The 20,217-nt window shown below is 43.1% G+C and overlaps 1 protein-coding gene across 4 annotated transcripts in view; it reads right to left on the bottom strand.

Moving 5' to 3' along the window:
* Nucleotides 1-20,217, bottom strand: part of BBS9 (Bardet-Biedl syndrome 9) — a 3,505,410-nt gene that overhangs the window by 444,075 nt on the left and 3,041,118 nt on the right. The gene's annotated exons all lie outside the window — the stretch shown is intronic.

Here is a 20,217-nt window from a genome sequence, read left to right as displayed (position 1 = left end):
TTCAATATTTCCTGTTTACTTAAAATATTATTTCTGTAAATGAGAGCAGAAGGAAAAAGGTAACTGGACTACAAAAAATGGAAGGAACTGCAAGATAAAAAGACAATCTGAAAAAGGATTAACTCAGGTTTTCTCATGGGAATTCGGAACAGCAATCAGATGAACCTTGTGAGAGGAAGTCCAGTGATTTGTATTAGTAAGTTTCGGAAAATATCATGCGTCACCAGCCCTTGCCAGAGGCCTGTGCTGAGTGAGGCAGCTAGTGCTTCAGTACTTGGCGGGTATGAAGACTGTGGGTTTTTATTCTGGTAAAAACCTAAATGTAAGACTTCAGAGCACACTTATTAGGATTTGCTTGTAAGAGTATTAGAATTTGACAGAACATCACATGGCACAGTTAAGTAGTAGTCTTGCAGGTGTGAGGAGAGTAGTTGTGTATGGCCGTGTGACTCAAAACATTAAAAAAATGAAATCTGTTCCAACTCTAACCACACTTGGGAAAACCACCGAAAACCTTGTTCCCCTAAAACCTAAGAAACGTACTGCCAGCCATAACACATTATGCTACTACCAGGCAGGACACATACCAAACTCCAAACTATAGTCAACTACTTGTTTTGGATGCTCTGAACAACCGTGGCTCTTGCCAGCTGGCACTGCTTGATTAAACAGCAATTATCAAGATTATCGACCACGGGGCACTTGCCTGCATGCTTGCCAGATAACTTGAGATTGCTGGGACAATTCTGAATTGGTTCTCCATTTCGTCAGACAGAACCTAGTTTCCACAAATAGACTCCTCTGGGTGTCCCCAGTGCCATTTTAAGGCATTTTGGGGCCCAGGCCATGGACACATTTGGCCACCATACCCACCAAATCAAATAAACAAAGGGTACCAAGAATCCGTGTTCGCACCCTCACTGCGGTCCTCACAGTCACAACCCATAACGATGCTGCTCTGGCAGGAATGTAGAGAAGCAGGGGAACTCGTTTGAAGTTCACCTGCCACCTTCATCCTTGCTTGAATCAGAATAATAAACAAATGCATTTTGAGGGCAGCATTAGAAGTCCACAACGAGGGTGCATCAGCCACGAGAAAGTTGTAGCTTCTGCGTGCTGGCTCTGAAAACAATAGGAAAAGACTGGAAAATGGTCTAAGAGGCATGACTGGGGGGTAACAATGGTCTACAAAAATACATGCTAGCACAGGGGGAGCCGGGACTTTGGGTACATATGGTTGGATTGGCTCCTAGTACTAGGGATGACACTATTGTTGGAGAGCGATTAATGACAGCCTGCCTTAAACAGAGGACCACCTTAAGGGAGGAAAGGACGAGGCAAAGGACCGGGAGAAGAAGAGGATGGGCTACTAGGGCCCGGGGGAAGAACTGGAAAGGGAAATAAAGATGATGGTCCCATGTATCCATGGCTCCGTATTCCTTTGTATGTGGTGCTAAAAGCATAGAAAGTTGTGGGGAGCCGAACCTTGTGTCACCAGCCAAAAACACAACAACCGGTAACGAAAGGGAAACTGACACAGCGCCCCCACTACCAGTGCAGAAAGGATTGGCCGTCGGGTTCCGTGCAGCACCGGGGAGCAGGAAGCAGTGATCGAAGTGTTCTGGGCAGTCTGCCCACAAACTGGAAAGGCAATCCACTCATACGGAGAACAGGGGATCTGCCACAAAATTAGTGGCATAGCACAGTTGCCGTGAGTGACGCTCTGGCTGGAGAGCAGACATACGAGTGGGGCACACAGCTCTGCAGATGTCTGACGGCAAGGACTGCGATGTCTGGGAGAGAGAAAGTGAGCAAAGCAGGGCACTACAAGAGGTGAATAATTATGAACAAGAGGAAGCGAGGGGGCGGAGATCACATCTAGCAGTGTAAGCACCAGCAAAGGGGAGCCTGAGGTAATTGATGCAGAGGGTACCGAAAAGGCGGTTGAGGAAGCGGAAGATGTTGAGGGAGACAATGAGCATGATCGGAAAAGTAAGAGACCACACCACAGCCATATCCCTAAAGATGATCACAGAAATTAACCATGAGAGAATCATGGCTCGGACAACAATGAACAATGAGCTTTCAAAGAGGAAGCAGTTTCAGAGACTCCCACAGATGGTCCTGGATCCCGAAAAAGCCAGGTGTCTGGGCAGATAAGTCACCTCTAATGAAGACTTCCACACCTTTGAGATCAATTGGGACAGCCGCGAAGGAGTCCCATTAAACAGATTTGCCACATCAGCTGTTACTACAGAAGGTGTGAGGTCCGCCCTGCCTGAACGGGAGAAGGTGGAGGAGCAACCAGAATAGAGTCACCTAGAGTGGGTAACAGAAGCCACAGGACAGTAATGCAAGAACACTGCAGCCTGGGGACAAGGTGGAAACACGTGAAGGTGCATTGATCAACCTCCAGGGTAAAATGATGAGAGCAGATGGCAAGAAGATCATCATGCCAAGGAAGAAGGGCCTGAAGGATTTCCTGGAATTTCCAGCCCAGGAGGTGCTGAAGTACCTCAAGATGAGGAACTGGGTAAAAGTGAAAGCTGGACGCTATGAGAGGGAGACAGGAGTGGAATTGCGAGTGGAAGAGAACTCTACTATAGTGTCATCAGATCTTGCGATGCACAAGCTGAAGGTGCCCCCTCGCCCAGGACAGGCAGCTGCACTGGGAGAATACCTCTGGGGCAGATGTTGGCCATCAATACGAGTGGAGGGAGTTTGCGCAGCTGGACTCACAGACCATAGGAGTGATTAGTAAAGTGGGGAGAGTGACCGGTCAGTTCGTGAACACGAATGGGAAGGTGGTAACCACAAAACACCATGCTGTGACCAGGAAGAAAGACAACCGGTTTGCAGTGACCCTAGACGCTAAGCAAAAACACATTCACATCAAAGATATTGTAAAAGCCACTTATGAACGGACTCCCCAGGATGTGTCCCAAACACCCATGCACAGCTCGCAGACCCCTTGTCACGACAGAAGTCGGACACCTCATGGTGCACAAACTCTGCTCCACGATGGCAGCCGAACACCAGCACCAAGTGATGTGGGGCACCACAGCAACCCAAACACATCGTTCAGAAAGGAGGCAAAAGAGGGAGGACAGACCACAAGGAAGAGAACACGACGAATACCCGAAGACCACCAGAAGGGGGCAAGAGCAGAAACCAACAAAGATGATAAGCAGGGGGACGTGTTGGAGAGGGATTAAGGACAGTCTGCCTTAAACTGAGGAACACCTTAAAGAAGGAAAGGAAGGATGAGGCATGGGGCTGAGGGAGGAAGGGGAGGGGCACTAGGGCCCGGAGGCAGAACTGGAAAAGGACACATCTTCAAGCTTGGTCTTAAAACTGACTTTCAGCAATTCTTTACAGCTTAGGGTTCCCTTGCCAAGTCTCATAGGCCTCAATAGTAGTTTTCGTCTGAACACAATAGCAGGTCCTTGTTAGCATATAGGGGTTCTCTGGTCTTAGCGTAGTTGTTAGACCGCACGGTTTACCAATTGGAGGTCACACAACCAGGAACCTTGAATGATATTTGAGCCATTTACAGTTCAACATTCAGGAGTTCTCTTTCTGTAGTAAAATATACAATAAACAAGTTGTTTCTTATATGCAGCTTCTTGCTGTTTCATTCAGTTCAATATTCAGTGTTAGCAATTTGCTGTTGTAGTTACATTCAGTATTCAATATGAGCAGTTTGCAAGATTAGCAGTTTGCTTATTTTCATTCAGTTCAGTATTCAAGATTAGCAATTGTCTTATTTTCATTCAGTTCAGTATTCAAGATTAGCAGTTTGCTTATTTTCATCCAGTTTGGCATTCCTTGGGGATTTTGCTCATACTTCGCCTTTTGTGTGGCTCCACTGCTTATAAAAAGGCTTTATTCCTTTCTATAGAGGCTTTCGAGAACTTATCTCTTGATACGTATCACTCTGTTCCTTAGCCTTCTGTTTTCAACATTGTTCATTCATTTAACGTTGTTCAGAGATTAAGGACGCGTACTTGTTCACACACGGTTAGTCAGTTACTTTGTATTCACTTGCGCCTTTCACATACTGGGTTCCCTATTTAGTTGAAACTCACTTGTTGTGTTCTGGGCTTCCCGCTGGAAACGAGTGAAGCGTCTTTTCTCTGCTGGATCAGGGCCTTGCCATCGGTCACTCAGACACTCCTCGGCTCCCTTCTCAGCCCAGGGGAATAAGCATTTCTCCCGAACCACTTCACAAGGGATCAGCACGCCTTTCGGTTCGCTTCTCTGGACTCCCAGAAGAGGTGGCTCCCTCTACACATTTCTTCTCACGGCCTCACTTTGCAGACTTTTGGCATCTCAGGGTCTTGTACTCCACTGACTGGTCCTGGGTTACTCTGGCATCTCAGCTGCTCTTCCAACTCGCTCACCTTCCTTCCAGAGACGACTACTTTTATACTGTCCTGAGACTTTCATAGGTTGCAGGTGGGCATATTTGATTTCAATTTCCTGACCTTGCTTGAACCTATTACTGGGACATGGCAGTTCAGTATACTGGTGTGCCTCTTAAGTCATCTTCTTCGTCCCAGTACCAAAGTGGTGAGAGTAAGTGGTGTTCGTTACTCTCAGTGGCGTTTTCCTCCTCTCAGTATCCGAGTGCGAAATTGTGGAGTGTTCACTCCTCTCAGTTGTCTCTTCCTTGTCTCAGTACTGTCATGTACCCCAAGAGGGGAATAAAGGATACCTGCTCAACAATTACCCCTAAAGGTTGGGAGAGGGTTAAGCTGGTTATTACAAGGACAAGGGGAATGCTGCATTTTGTTCCAAAGTACCTCATCCCCAATCCTTCCCCCTCCTCTTCCTAACACGTCTGGGGTGATAATATTTCATGTCCTTCTCAGGACCAAGAGAACAATATCCCATATCCACCTCTGGTATAGGGGGTTCCTCCCTGACAGGAGTGTGTGGAATACTGTGTCTTACCTAAGGGCATCCCACTTCCAATCCCCAAGCACCCTCCATCCAGGTGGTCCTCCCTTGCTTAGCCCTCCCCAGGAGCAGGATCCAAAAGTGATGGACTTTCCCTGGCCAACTGTATACAGGATCCAAGGGGAGTAGGAGTGAGAATGCCCTCAGGTTTCTCAAACAGCAGAGATGGAAAGAGCATGGAGCCACACAGCACTAGGCGAGACCAGATAGCACTCACAAAAAATGTTATGGATAGTTACTTACTGAATACAAGAGTAGAACAGAGGACAAACTATGCCAGAGACCACATGGCAGCCTGGAACAAAATGGAGGCAGTGCTGAATGCCCATGTGAATTCTCCCAGGAGGAATTCCAGCTTACAAGGGGAGGAAATACAAGGAGGTGGGAAGAGACAAGCTAGAGCTTAGCTCAGGAAACAGCTGGGCCAAGTACCCAATTTAGGCTTAAGGATGTTTCTAGACAGAAAGAGAATGGCTATATAAACCACGGAAAGTCACTCTGCACTGAAATGTGTTCGGAAGAGGTCCGAGGAAAAGTAGGAGGATCAAGAGAGTAAAGAGAAGTGTGCAACAGGTGAAGGAGGACTTGGAGGAGAGTTTTGGTTAGTTAGGCTATAGTGAAGGGAAGATTTCGGGGGAGAGAGAGAGATATTAAAATCAGCAGGAGAGTTAGGCTGGAGTGGAGATAGGAGTGAGAGGTGGAGTTAGGAGAGTTGAGAAAAGTGATAAGGCCAAAAGGGGAAGGAAAATAGAGAGGCAGCGTGAGAGGAGGAATAAGATCAGGAGGAAACAGGAGAAGTGAGAAGAGTAATCCATCCAGGAACGGAAAGAGAGTAGATAGGCAGAGTGAGTTGAATAGGTGGAGTAGAGAACAGCAGGAGAGAGTGAGGTTAGGAAGGAAATACTGTCACAAGAGGAAGGGAACGACAAGACAATCAGACTACCCCCAGTTTAGGTCACCTAGGGAGCCACTGAGAGAGGTAAGGCAAAGGCATTTTAGCCTTTCAAGATTAGATCAACCTAGTCAGTAGAGGTACCCTGGCTGTAGTGAGTAAATCTTGTATCATGCATTTTATGAGTGGGATGCCTAGATAAGATAAATGGGAGCCCCCTTCAAGAACCACCCCTGCACTTGCAGCCCTGCCTCTTTTTGTATGTTGTTTCATAATAAAAGTGAAAACGTATTGATATTGTTACGTGACTTGCTGACAAGGTTGACACAAATCGTGTCATTATGAAATTGTTGAGGCCCCAACACAGAGACCTTTCCTGTGGTAAAGGCAGATGGACAATCAGAATCAGGGTAATCCCGGAACACTGTGGCAACCAAACCCATTGATAGTGGAGTCCCGGAACTAAAAGTGAATCTAGAGCTTCTCAACTTAGGTACTTCAACCGATGAATCTGGCATTCCTGGAAGGCAACCTGTTTAGAGGAAACTCTTACCGAGATGGAGGACCACACCATCCTGGCAGTAGAACGCTATAACACCCCATTACACCAGATCAGGAAAGCCTGGGGACACTCAAGATGGTTAGAGAAGGCCCAAGCCAAAGCAAACGCATCTGCCTTTCAGCAGTGGATAAGCCTCTGTGACAAGGAGGAGGAAGAGAGAGGCGCTGCATTTCAGATGCTTCAGCAACACAGAATTCCAGCAGAACCCACCCCAGTCACAATATAAAGTCTGCTGATGGTCCTGGTTGATGGACAGCTGTCAAATAAATGGCCAACACCAGTAGACCCTGATGACCATTCATTGTGCTCTAGCAGAGAGATCAAGGCACTCTTTGGTACCACACGTGCTGTTTTAGAAGCTGGGGTTTGTAGAGGAACTAATAGTGTTCTTTGTGAATTCTAAGAGGGTGCCAAAGACAGCTAGATGGCCCTGGGTCCATTGGACTCATTATAAAGTGCCAATCCTTACTGGGAAGGTTCAACAGGCTTTCCAGGCCCTGTGCCCTAGGGGCAGCACCCCCTATGGGGAGCAGACCAGGGAATACTCTCTCAACCCTTTGTCAACTTTGACTTACTGAATACATGAGAAGAACTGAGGACAAACGAGGCAAAAAATTGCATGGCAGGCTGGAAGAAAATGGTGGCTTAAAAGGGGCGGGGCTAAAGACACTTATGAAGTCTCTCAGGAGGAACTACAGCCCACAAGGGGAAGATAGAGGAGGAGTTGGGAATATACAAGATTGAGATTTGTTATAGGAAACAGCTGACACAAGTACCCAAGGAAGGTTCAATTAAGTTTCTAGACAGCAAGGGCAGGGCTTTATAAACACAGGAATGTCAGTCTGCAGTGAACGTTGTTTGAGTAAGGTGAGAGGAGTTGAGGGAGGACACAGAGACCACGGAAGAAGGAGGCAGCAGGTGGAAGAGGACTTTGAAGAGAGTTCTGGCATGTTCTTCGAGAGTGGAGGTAAGGTGTTGGGTTTGAGAGAATGATACCAATTGTGTTGTATTAATGGAGGAGATTGAGAAATAGAGCGAATGAGAGAAAGTAGGATTAGAAGAATTAGGAGTTAGTGGAGATAGGAGGGAGTGGAGACAGGATGGATGAGAGGCAAAGTTAGGAGGAGAGTGAAGACAGGCGATAAGATCAGGAGGGTGAGAAGAATAGAGCGAGAGGGAGAGGAGGAAGAAGATCAGGAGGTAGGTGGAAAATGAAAACGGGGAAAGTGAAGGAGCAATAAAACCAGGAGATGGAAATAGAGGGAAGAAAGGAATAGTGAGAGGTGGGGGGAAAGGCATAGGGGGAGTAGAAGAGGAGTGCCAAGAGAGAATGAGGCTAGGGAGTAAACGTCTGCCACAAGAGAAAGGGTACAACAAGATAATCAATTTAGATCACCTATGATGACCCTGAGGGAGACAGAGATAAGGCTATGGCCTTCAGACCTCCCAAATTGGACAATAGGTGTACCCTGGCTGTAGTGAACAAATCTTGTATCAAGCCTTTTGGGAGTAAGGAGCCGGGGTTAGAGGGCAAGCATATAGTGACCACACTTAGACTTGAAGCCATGCTGCAATTTTTGAATGTTATTTCATAATATAAACTGAAAAAGTATTGACATTGACACATAACTTATGGACAAGGTTGTCATGAAAACCTTCACAGCTTTCTCATTATTACGAAAATACCAAAGGAATCTAACGCCTAGATCTGCCATTGTCCAGCCCATGCACATTTCCCTCCATCCTTGTCCCCGTCTATCGCTTTCTGAGGTACACAACAGTGAGTGTCAAAGTCTGGCCCTATGGGACCGGCTCTTCCTTTGGATACTGCATGGTGACAGACAGCATCAGCGCCAGTGTTGGACAAGGATTACGCACTTCTGGCTTCTGGGGGACCCAAACATGCACTCTACTCTGTCACTGCAGGACAGGCATGGGCGTAGTTTAAGGGGGGGATGGGGGTGTTTGTCCCCCCCAACTTTCATGGCACACCATTTTGTCCCCATTAATTTGGCTGGGGCACGTTTTCTTCGGATGTCATGTCCCCCCCAACATTTTCAGCAAAGTTACTCCACTGAGGACAGGCCTCCGCGACTGAAAGAGGGTGAGTTAGTAGGTGCCTGGCAGGTGCTGACTTGCACACATTATGGTGGCTCTCTGAAAGGAACTCCGGCAGTGAGAGGCCTCACATTTACACAGAATCTCTAATCTTTTCACCTAAAGAACTGAGAAAATCGTGATGCAATGTTGAATGTGTTCACAGGTCACACTTTAAGGAAATTGCTTAAATTAGGTTTCCGAGCTGCACTTTACATATATTTGCACAGCAGAGTCTTTTCTCAGATCCTTCTAAAACCGTTGGCTTCTCTATCTTGCTTCACCTTTGTTTACATATTTTGCTTAAGTAATACCATTAGAAATACTATATTTATGTCCAGTTTTGGAGTGGACATTTAATTTGACGTTATTGCTTTTCTTAGGCTTCTTGGACCATGTATCTTAAATATTTTGAGTGATGTATCAGAATGAATATCCCTCATCCCGTAGAGTGCGTGCGGGGCAGTGCTGTTACAAAAGAGAATCAAACAGAAATAGATACCCTGGCTGCAAATGCTGCGGGTGGCGCGACCATTAGGCAGTGCTAGGCCGTTGCCTAGGTTACTATCTGCAGAGGGCGCCAGGGCATGCCGCTTAGGCTACAAACATGTCCAATCTGACGCCAGTGTAAAGGTGGGGTGGCCAAAAGAAGCACTGAGCGGGTCAACATAAATCCTTGCACCAATGCTACTTGCATGCGCGCTTTACAGAACAAATATCCTTATATAGTGCTCTGCAGTTCAATTCTAAAAATAAAATCTAATCTCTTCAACACATGTATGCCAAGGCACCAAATGTTCTAAAACTGCGAACTGCACTGTAGAGGTGGAAATAAACCACAAGGGCCGCGAAGCCCCCATTTGAATGGGGTAAGTTCTGTGGACATCAGTGGAAACACCATTTCAAATAAATGACCAGGCTCAGAAGCTGGTACGAGAAGAAACTCCATACGTCAACTTGAAATTCTCAACAATCCGCAAGTGAAGCGATACATTTCAGACTTCCACAATGCTCTATGCTTTCGTGCACAGTAACAAAAGCTCTATCATACGTGATAATGTGAAACACATGCACGTACAAAATGTTAAAAAGTCCCTCGGAGGTATCATGCACCACTCTGTATGATGTGTGATGACATAAAAGCGGGGTCCTAGAAGAAAAACCGTTCAGACGAGAGAAATTCAAAGTTGGGCTCCAATCTCGTTGCCCTGAAAGCTTTCAAGTGTGATGCAATTTCCAACTTGAGCAAATTATGCCCGTCTTCCTGTACGTGATGAAAATCTTATGTACACCTCGAAGATTGTGGCCAGCTCAAAGTTTTCTCTAGCGTGTATTATTTAAGGCAGCCGAGACAACATGCCCGCCAGTGGCGCACTCGGAAAATCGTAACTTGATCCTTAGACTTGGATGTTATTTTTTACCGTCACTTCGTGGGGTTGTCTGCCATTCAACAAAAGACGCATTGTAACAAACTTGAGCGAAGACTTGTTAAACAAGAAACAAAAACGGCTAACATTTGTTTTGTATGTTTATTGAAGTCTGGCACCTAAACTAAAGCAAAGGTGAAGTATACATTTCTCTTCATTCACTCTTAGAATAAAATGAGGTTCGTCAAGTACAGTATTTGTCCATACTGTATATATATGTTACATTTGCCGTTGCCTCAGATCCTAGTTTTAACCTCTTTCTGCACAGCTGACTTGCGTATTAAATAACCTGCATGAGCGTTGAAAGAGAGAAGTTATATAAAAAAAAAATGCACCCACAGTCAGGAGGGTAGGGCGGAAGGGCAATGAGGCAGGAACATCCTGTAGAAAGAACATTACCACAGGTAAGTAATTTGTTCTTCTAATGGATTGTGCCCTCCCATGGATTCCTCATTTTAGATACACTGCCACAGCAGTTTTGTAGATGGACGTGGAAGGGGATTTGTGTATCATTAATATTGTGCAGAACTGCTCTTCCAAACCGAGCATCATGGCACCAAAAGAGGGTCCAAACAGTTATCCTTTGAGAAAGTGTGGAGTGAGAACCAAGTTGCAGCATTGCAAATGTACTGCACTGGAAAACTTCTTTGGAGAGCCGCAGTCGCTTTGGAGAGCCGCAGTCACTCCTCTGGTATAATAGGCTCGTAGGTTTTCCAGGACATCTTTTCCTGCAATGGAGTAGCACTCTGAAATGCATGGGATGATCCAACGTGATTACCTTTGTTTGGTCATGCTTTGGCCTAGCCTGTGGCTAGTACAAACAATAAATAGTTGGTCATGTTGCCCGATTTTTTAGAATTTTTTTTGTATTGTTGTTTTGGTCAGAAAAAATAAATCTGACCTTTCAACATAAATATACAAATAAAGAGTAAAAACATTCTTTCAAAATCAAATGTGTCTGTACATTTACATTTAGATTCATATATACAACATACTTAGACATAAAATCTACAAGATACAATTAATGAATCTTGTTACATAAATCAGATTCTCCAACATTAGCCTTAATATTGAAGCGATTTAAAAAATTTACAACTGCATATCTCATACGCTTTGAATTCCCAGTATATAATATTAGCCATAATTGGTCAGGAAAAAGCACAAGATCTTCATTAATCAGCTGTTTAAAATAAAACATTCGAAGAGTTAACAAAACTGAACACTCTAATACTAGATGTTTCATGGTTTCAGTCACTTGATTACAAAACCGGCATGTCATACTATGTGCAGACATTTTCTTCCATATGTGCATTATTTCTCTTGTTGGCCATATGTTCAGTCTGAATCTCATGAAATCAGAACGATAAGTAGGATTAGGGGATTATAGCAGATATTTTTCCACTTGACCATGAACTTTGAGAGCAAATGGGTTCCGATTGAATTTTTGAATTTTCATGCAAGCAGATCTTGTCTTAATTCAATCGGATCTCCATAGCTTTGATTTGGCTTTATTTGGGTTCTCAGTTAATAATGATTGCGTTATATCTGCGCCAATCATAATTTTCCTGACAAAGGTGCGCCAAGTTGTTGCAAAAGGATCTTCAGATGTTAATCATTATTTGGATAGAATCATAAGTAAACCATTGCTATTTTATCTCATTATACATTTTCTATACATTTGGCATACTTTCCATTTGTAAATTGCATAGAAAGAAATCAACCCCAGTTCATGCCTGACAACAGGCATGGATTCTGACAATGGTAACAATAAAAATGTTTTCCAATATGCATTTTCATACTTAGACCAGTAAGCATACTTTTGACACCTTTTTGTTTCTGATCCATACAGAATGGTAGGGATATACTTTTGATTGTAATATATAATCAGGGGATCTATGGTAAATTTACAAAATGTTGCTTGAATAAGTCTCATTTGTGACAAAGCCGTATTCTGCTTTAATTGAAGATGATCTTCATACGGCTTGTCAGTCTTGTGATTATTTACACAGATACTGAGATAAATATATGTATGTACTAGCTGGAGTTTGATATTCTGTAACCTCCAATGACAACGTTTTTGTCCCTTTTTTATACCAAATTACTTAACTTGTGTCTTCTTAAGATTGATACTAATGCAATTTTTGTTGGCGTAAGTGTCTAAAGCATCCAACATATTGCGTAGTCCGACTGGTGTTTTAGATACAAGTACCATATCGTCAGCATAAAGAAGCCAGTTAATTGCTGAACCTTGTAACTTAATTGGATCTGTGATCATGCCTCGAAAGCCATACCCAATATCTAAGATGAAAAAGTTAAAGAGGGCAGAAGCTAACAGGCATCCTTGCTTTAAACCCCGGGTAGTTTCTATGGGCTCTGACAATAGCCCATCATTACTCAAACGTATTTGAATAGATGCATTGCAGTGACATTCTATGATCCATTTCAAAATGAACCAGGGGCATGCTAAGTCCAACAGTTTCTTAAACAATAGTTCTCTCGGAACAAGATCAAAAGCCAACCTAAAGTCGATAAAAGCTGTATATATCGCTTGCTTACACCGTTTCCCTTGCAAGATGATGGCATTCAGGGTTATTAAATTAATGGATGTACCCAAACCTGGTAGAAATCCCATTTGAAATGGGTCTCTGTAGTTCAGTTTATTTAACCACTCATTAAATTCTCCCAAAATCATTTGGGCAAATATTTTCCCCCCAGACAGTCCAAAAGTGCAATAGGTCTATAAGAGATTGGATTTGCACGGTCTCCTTTCTTAAATATAGGGAGAATTATAGAGGTTTTCCAGGATTGGGGTATATTCCCAGTTATCATGATCTTTGTAACAATTAGATGTAATATATCAACCCAGAGGTCCATATTCTGCTTTATAAAAGAGTTGTGAAGCCCATCCGGGCCAGATGCTCGAGAGGTACTCAACTTAGATATATAATAGTAAATATCTTCCGAATCGAATTTCACAACATGGTCAGCATCTATTTTGTTTTATTCTAAACGTATCTCTGGGAATGGTGTACGATAAATGTTGTAAAAAAAACTTCTCCCACTTTGTTCCGGGATGGGATTGATCTGCACAGAGGTCTGATTTTTATGACAGTTATTGTTAAGGAGTGCCCATATCCCCCCAGACGATTTCATGATGATCTGTTTCATCATAGCTTCACCATCATGTTGGTATTGAATGGCACAACGGCCTCATTGCCATCTTTAGTAGACTTTTTAAAAACTTTTTATCTGTTCAAGAATGGCCACCGGAGAGTCCTTAGATACCCTTGACAACATCTTTATATGTTTCCTTAGTTCCCGTTTTTTATTTTTTACATCCAAATCAAAGATATGTAAATGGCTTTGATGGCCCCGGTGAGCAGTCACTCCCCTAGATGAAAATAATTGCATAGCATTACCATAACAAGGACTATCAAGGGCACTGGAGTCACAATATGCATCACTCAACTTCTGCCTATAACAAAGTAGTTTTGGCCTGGACCATTTTATGCAGTTACCCGCATTATTAACTAGTAAATTAGTTATATTGTGATTGATGGCCCGAGATTGTTCCATAGGCCAATCACAAGTAAAACAAAGTTGACTGTGATCACTTGTTGTTGTTGGCTTTATATTAAAGGATATTTTACTCAACAATTGGTTGTTGACATAAATATAGTCCAGTGTTGCATGATAGCCATCATTATTCCATGTAGCCTGAGGGGGAACATCTCCCTGCATCGAACCATTCAAGTTGACACAGTTTCTATGAGCCATTAACATTGACCAGCGATGTTCATCCATCGTACGAGACAATGTTACTTCGAATAATAAATGCAGATTTAAGTCACCCATGATGAATGTATCGGTGATACAATTATCTAATAGGAGCTGGTCAAGGATAGTATTAAATTGATCAAAAAATTAATCAGAGGTGAGATGTTTCTTGCCCTAATAGATGTTAACAATGGCACTATAGTATACTCCTCGTCGAATTTTTACAATTTGAAAACAGGGAGATGGTGATCTGTGCCACTCAATGTCGAAGTTTTTATCTTTACGAAATGCCATCAATAAGCCCACCATCGGCCGACCCAAGAAAGATGCAATTGCGGGAACCATATAGATATCATAAAGATCACAAACAGGCGCTGTTCGAAGCCAGGTCTCCTGGAGTACTATAATATCATATTGCCTTACTTTTGATGTTGATAAAATGTTTATATCCTCTGGTGTTCCAAGAGACAAGGCTGACAGAGTCAAATATCTGGGGTTGTTATGATCTTCCACTGTGATTTCGATTCAACCATGCATCTTGGGCACTCGTTACAGAATTTATTTGAGCGACTCTCTTATCACCATATATTCCTGGTTTTGGAAGAACAGTTTTTGTCATTATTTGTTCGTGAACATACATATCTTGACTCAAAATAAAGCCTAGATTGTAAAATGCAGTCCGGGCTAACCATAAGGTGTTAAGTATGACCCCAGATTAAATATACAACCAAGCTTCTGTTAGATCTGGTGGATTCACAAATTCAACTAGGCCAATATCTGCTGATGTCAAATCTTCTAATGCAATAATTTCACGCAGATGTTTAAAAACGAGCGTGGTTTAGATCATAGTTTGAAAAAGGATGGCCTCGACATTTAATCAATAAACGATGGCGGTTCTTATATTGTGCCCCACCTTTAAAAATAGAAGGTTTTAGTCTGGGCTCATTATGTGTCATTGAAATTGATCTGCCACATGGAGATTCCGGAGGTGCCATCTCGGGGCCCGTACTCATTTGAGACTTAAGATCTCGGCTCGACTGTAACAGACCTGGGCCTTTCAAAAGTGAATTAACATTGGGGAAAGCAGTATGAGATGATTGACTATCAACCTTTGGCAGCCCTTGTTTGGATTGCAACATGATCTGTTTTATGTTTTAATTTTCCTTATTATATTTAGCAAAGGAAGCTCGTATCTCATCACGAAGCTCCTGTATTGTGCAATCTATATTTCTAGCTGCCCCCCCATGGATAACTTGATTGTCTCAAAACGAATCACCTCATAAAGCAACAGTGTTTTCGCAACTAGATGTTACAGCCTGTATATCAGTGGTTGTCTTTAATTGTGAACTCTTTACTATTTGTGTGGTTGTTGTTGTTTCCATTGGGTTTTCGGTTGGTCTTAAAGTTACGGCTTGAGGGAGAGGAGGAGGAGCTACAATGGCAACTAGATCATCCAGGGGTTTATATTTTAATGGCACATTAATTTTTGGCTGTGTGTCTAGTTTGAAAATCAGTCTTTTTTTTTTAGCTGCCGTAACAAGCTTTGCTGCTTTTTTAGATTTATTCATGCAGCTCTTTACCTTGCTTATTTGTATTTGATTAACCTGTTCATTGGTACTCGTTATGTTTATAGAGGGAGTTTTTGTATTGAAAAACATAGGTGCAAATGCAGTACTCTGAGTTTTTGGAATAGGCTCAATTAGCAAAGTTTTCGGAATAGGCTCAATTAGCAAAGATGAAGTCGACTCTATCCTCCCTTTTATGGATTCTTGCGTACCCTCAATAATGACTATGTCAGCAGAGGATGTATTTGTTACAAGCTCCTTTAAAATATGTTGGGCGGGATAAACGTCATCTGTTGGGTTTGTCTGTGTACATTGACTTGTAAGATTAGAGATCGGCTTGCTGACTACTTGGCTATTTAAACCAAACTCTCTGATGATATTTGTATGGGATTGATGTATAAGATCTGTCTGATTTTTTATTTTGTCATCGAGTGTCTCATATAACTTTGCCAGAGAGAGAAGAGCCGAATTTATGGAACTTGGACTATTATTAAGGGCTGGCGTCTCGGGAAATGAGAACCGATTATCATATGACTTGCCAGGTGGTCACGTATAAAATAAGGATGATTTCCAATAGGCTCAATAAATTGAGTTTGCCTTGGAGTGGGCGCTACAAAAGAGAGAGATCGATTTGAGACGCTAGATGGTGATTTATCAAACATTACTGGCGATTTGTATAAATCTTGATTGTCTTTAGCCACCAGTAGTTTGTCCTCAAGTATTGGATTTGTCTTACTATTGGGCAGCGTATGATTGTCAGATCCATCATCAAAAATATCAGATTACCTGTATTGGAGCGTATATACTGCACTTCTGGTGTATCTGGGTCATGGCAACTTGATATATTCATAAAGTCTAGTGTCTCCCCATCAATTTCGCCAGCTGGCGTAGTTTCCCATATTCTTTTCTTAGCAGTTGCTGCGCCTGAACGGAGCATAACGGGGGATTTTTAAGTGGAGAATTAACATGGACTGGAGATGATTTTACACCGTCGTCATGGACTTGGGTGATGCATATTTCTCGTGTTTTGCAGGCTAAAGCAATAGAAGCATCTGCTAATTCTTTGCCAGGCTGATGTATATTCCCGGCATTCACCTCCCTTAAAGGCCCATTATCAGTTGATTTCTCCAGGATTACAGCAGCTGATAAGGTGCACAGTGGTTGTAGATTTGAAACACTATTAAATACGGCAGGAACTATATTTTTCTTTTTCGCGCCATCTGTTTGACAGAAGGCACGAATGTCAACATTGAGCGATATTGACAGTTTTTTTTTCTCTTGGTTCTCTTTAAGCCCTTTGGCAATAAAGGTCTTTCTAGATTGCAGAGGTGAGAGATTATACAGGTCAGCTCAATTTTTTGGCATGCCTGACTTTAGCGACAAAATTGGTCTGGACATGGTGTAACCAAGTTATAAAATCAACCTCAACAATTTATAAAAACAACAGTAAAACTGATGTACCATAAAATGAGGTCTAAATATAATAGGAAATACTGTTCAAGACTCAGGAAAAAAAAGAATGGTTGCCTCTGCCCCCGCTGCCAAGCTAGACAGCAAGACAGTCCAACACACTTGCTCCAACGCACTTCCGCTCAATGCTCACGCGTGTGTGTCGTATTTTTGAATAGTGGAGGGTGGGCTTGGGGGCAGAACCAAACCAGCACAACCGACAGCAGAGTAGAGCAGGGGGCACGGACAGCAAGACAGTCCAACACAATTGCTCCAACTCACTTCCTCTCAATGTTGCCTGAAATTTGCCACCCTAAAAATGTAGAAACTAAGAGCCCTTTTCGGGTCAAGCCTGTGTAACTGCTCTTCAAGGGTAAGGAGGTGGATAAAAAGCTGGTAACTTATCTTCTGTGGGAAGGAAGGCGGGGTGAACCATCAAAACTACCCTCTCCTTAGAGTGTACTATAAACTGTGGTTTGCATGAAAAGGCTTGTAGCCCACTCACTCTGCAAACAGAAGTGATGGCTGCCAGAAATAATGTTTTCAAGGTTAATAACATGAGTGGACATAAATGGAGAGGTTCAAATGGAGCTCTCATTAAAAAAAGTTAGTACCAAATTCAAATCTCAGGATGGAATCAGAAAAGGGACGGGTGGGAAAGTATTTGTCAGACTTTTCAGGAATTGTATGACAATCAGCATCTTTAATTAAGAGCCTTCTTCTGGCATGCGTTTAAAAAAGAATAACTCCACCAGATACCCCTTGACGGTAGCCACTTGAAGCCCCTCCTGGGCTAGGTGCAATAAAAAAGAAAGCAATGCAGGTTTATTGCAAGAGAATTGATCTATATCTTTAGCTGTATACCATCTGCAAAATGTGCTCCAACGGCACCGGTATAGTGCTTGTGGTGCTGGTCTTCTAGCCGAAAGCAACGCCTCTATCACATATTCTGGGAAGTTCCAATCTTTGTACCTTAGCCTCTCAGAAACCAGGCGTCAAGGTTCAGAGCTCTGATTTTTGGGTGAAGAAGACGGCTTCCCTTGTAAGAGTAGGTCCACTCTATGGGGAAGAGGCAATGCAGGGCAGATGGGTATGTCCAGAAGTTCTGGGTACCATAGCTGGCTGGCCCAATCCAGAGCCATCAGGATTATGGACTTCCCAAACTTCCTCAACCTCCTCATGACATGAGGAATGATGGGAACTGGCGGGAATACAGGTGTAGAAATTCCCAGCCCACTAGAAACACGTCTTTGAGAGCTCCTCTCTGAGGAAAGTCCCTGCAGCAGAACAGGTTGCACTTCCTATTGATAGTGGATGCAATCAGATTCACTTGAGGAGTTCCCCCAAAGGGCAAAGATATCTAGAAGGACTTCCTGAGCTAACTCACACTCGTGGGAGTGTGTGCTCTACCTGCTCAGAGCATCCGCTGTCGTATTCTCTTCTCCAGCTTGGTGAACAGCCGACAGAGATCCCGTTTGTAGCACCCAAAACCAGAGCTGCATTGCCTCCCTGCACAGTGGTAGTGAACTTACACCTCCTCTCTTGTTGATAATGCATGGCCACTGTGTCATCCGTCATTATCAGGATGTTCTTTCCCGTTATGGAAGGCAAAAAGGCCATCAGCACCAGTCTGATTTCCCTCTGCTCTAACATGTTTATCTGTAGTCTTGATTCTGATGGGGACCAAAGTCTGCTGATCATCAGATCGCTCATATGAACTCCCCATCCCGTGAGGGAAGCATCTGCGACTACAGTTATCTCCAACAAGGGGTTCCCAAAAAGGTTTTTGGGGATGTGGTTGTGGCAGAGAGCAGTGAGGAAGTGGCTGACTGAGCAGTTTTTCCTCCATGGCCTTTGGGGGCATATGAGAACATCATTTGTCCTCTCTGGGTAGCCTGACCTCTTATCCTTTGGCCAAAAAACTAGTAGTAGCAGACGAAACATCATCTCCAAGCCTGCATAGGTGTGTTGTTGTTGTTGTGCCTGATGAATGGATGTCCATAAAAATTTTGCAGCAGCCTTAGAAGCTTGTAGCTTTTCTACGCAGCCATCAGCCTTTGCTCCAAAAAGGATGGATCTATCAAAGGGCATGTCGAGGAGCCTTGATTCGATGCCGGGGGCAAACCCAAACATGCGTAATCATGCAAATCTCCTGTACTCGAGCCCATTGTGGGATATTTTTACCCATACCAATGCGTCCCACTGCACCCCTTTTCCAATGGGGAAAGAAACAGCCAAAAATGGAGGGGCTAACCCCTGTGCGCGGAAATATCTGCAAAAAACTGCATGGTTCACCATCACAAAAGGCTGCACACCCCTGCCACACACAGTCAAAGTTGGTGTAAAAACAGAACTCAGAGCAGGAGAATGCCAGTCGGTGCTGTTACATGTAACATGAAGGAAGACCACAGAAGTGGGCTAAAAACCGAAAATACCTTTTAAAATCCAGTTTACCCAACCAACTGCAACCTTCAAAGTGCTGTTTTGGCGCTAAATTTTGTCATTTCCCAAGTGAACCATTGAAATTAAAAGTGTACTGAAATCACAGATTCTCCAGGTGGCTCAGAGAAAACCGGGCCTCACTGACTGACAGCAGCTAAGAAATGTATTTCATGAAAAAGCAGTCCAGCAACAGTTTGTTTTCAGTTACACAAGAAAAATGCAGCTAAAAGTGGCAACATATAACAATCTGTCTCATTTTCAGCTGTGCACAGAAAACTCCAAGCAAAGGCTGAATATCTACTTCCAGATTGCAAACAAATTCCAGCACTCAAAGACAAAAATGGTGCTGAATAGATGTGTATGCTGCAAAGGAAACTCTGATGTAAAAGACTCAGTTTAAATGTGCTTTTCCATGAAGAAGTACAAAATTCGCCTGTTGAAAAGCATGTTTTTATGAAGGGCTTAATTCCTTTAATTGTCAACATCCCATATGAACTGTGTTCATTTATATCTTTTAAATGAAAAATTTTAGGTGATCTTAAAGTAACCCAGTTTGGAGTTAACTGGTTCATTCTGATTGGACAGTGCCCAGCCTGGGAAAGATGACACTTCATGTTGACACTAGGCTGCTACCAGGAATGCTTAAGTGATGCTGGAGGTTCTCGCATTTTTAGAACAAAGACCTGAGGGACATCAACTCGATGGTGCACAGCGCCATTTACTGTCAAAAATGTCCAGAGACTGCAAAGCCAGATATGGATTTATCTAAGATTTAAGATGAGGAATCCGTGGTAGGACACAATCCATTTCTTGCAGAGTCTTTCAAAAGTATCAGTCTTTTTAACAGATTTGGAAATAGGGTAACCTAAATAGGTTATAAATGTGCAACTCCTTAGGTTGATTTAGTGAATAAACCACAAATGTTTTTCTTACCTTTTACACTACTGAAAATCATGATGGTGGTTTTGGAACTATTGATCCAACAATTATTATTTGATAAATAGGCCTGCGTCTGATTTAATGCTCTTTGAAGCCCTACACTTG

This window comes from Ambystoma mexicanum, chromosome 5p, assembly GCF_040938575.1.
Source record: "Ambystoma mexicanum isolate Mex_15411 chromosome 5p, UKY_AmexF1_1, whole genome shotgun sequence".
In the NCBI taxonomy this organism is placed as follows: Eukaryota; Metazoa; Chordata; class Amphibia; order Caudata; family Ambystomatidae; genus Ambystoma; species Ambystoma mexicanum.
This window is presented reverse-complemented; position numbering and strand designations above follow the sequence as displayed.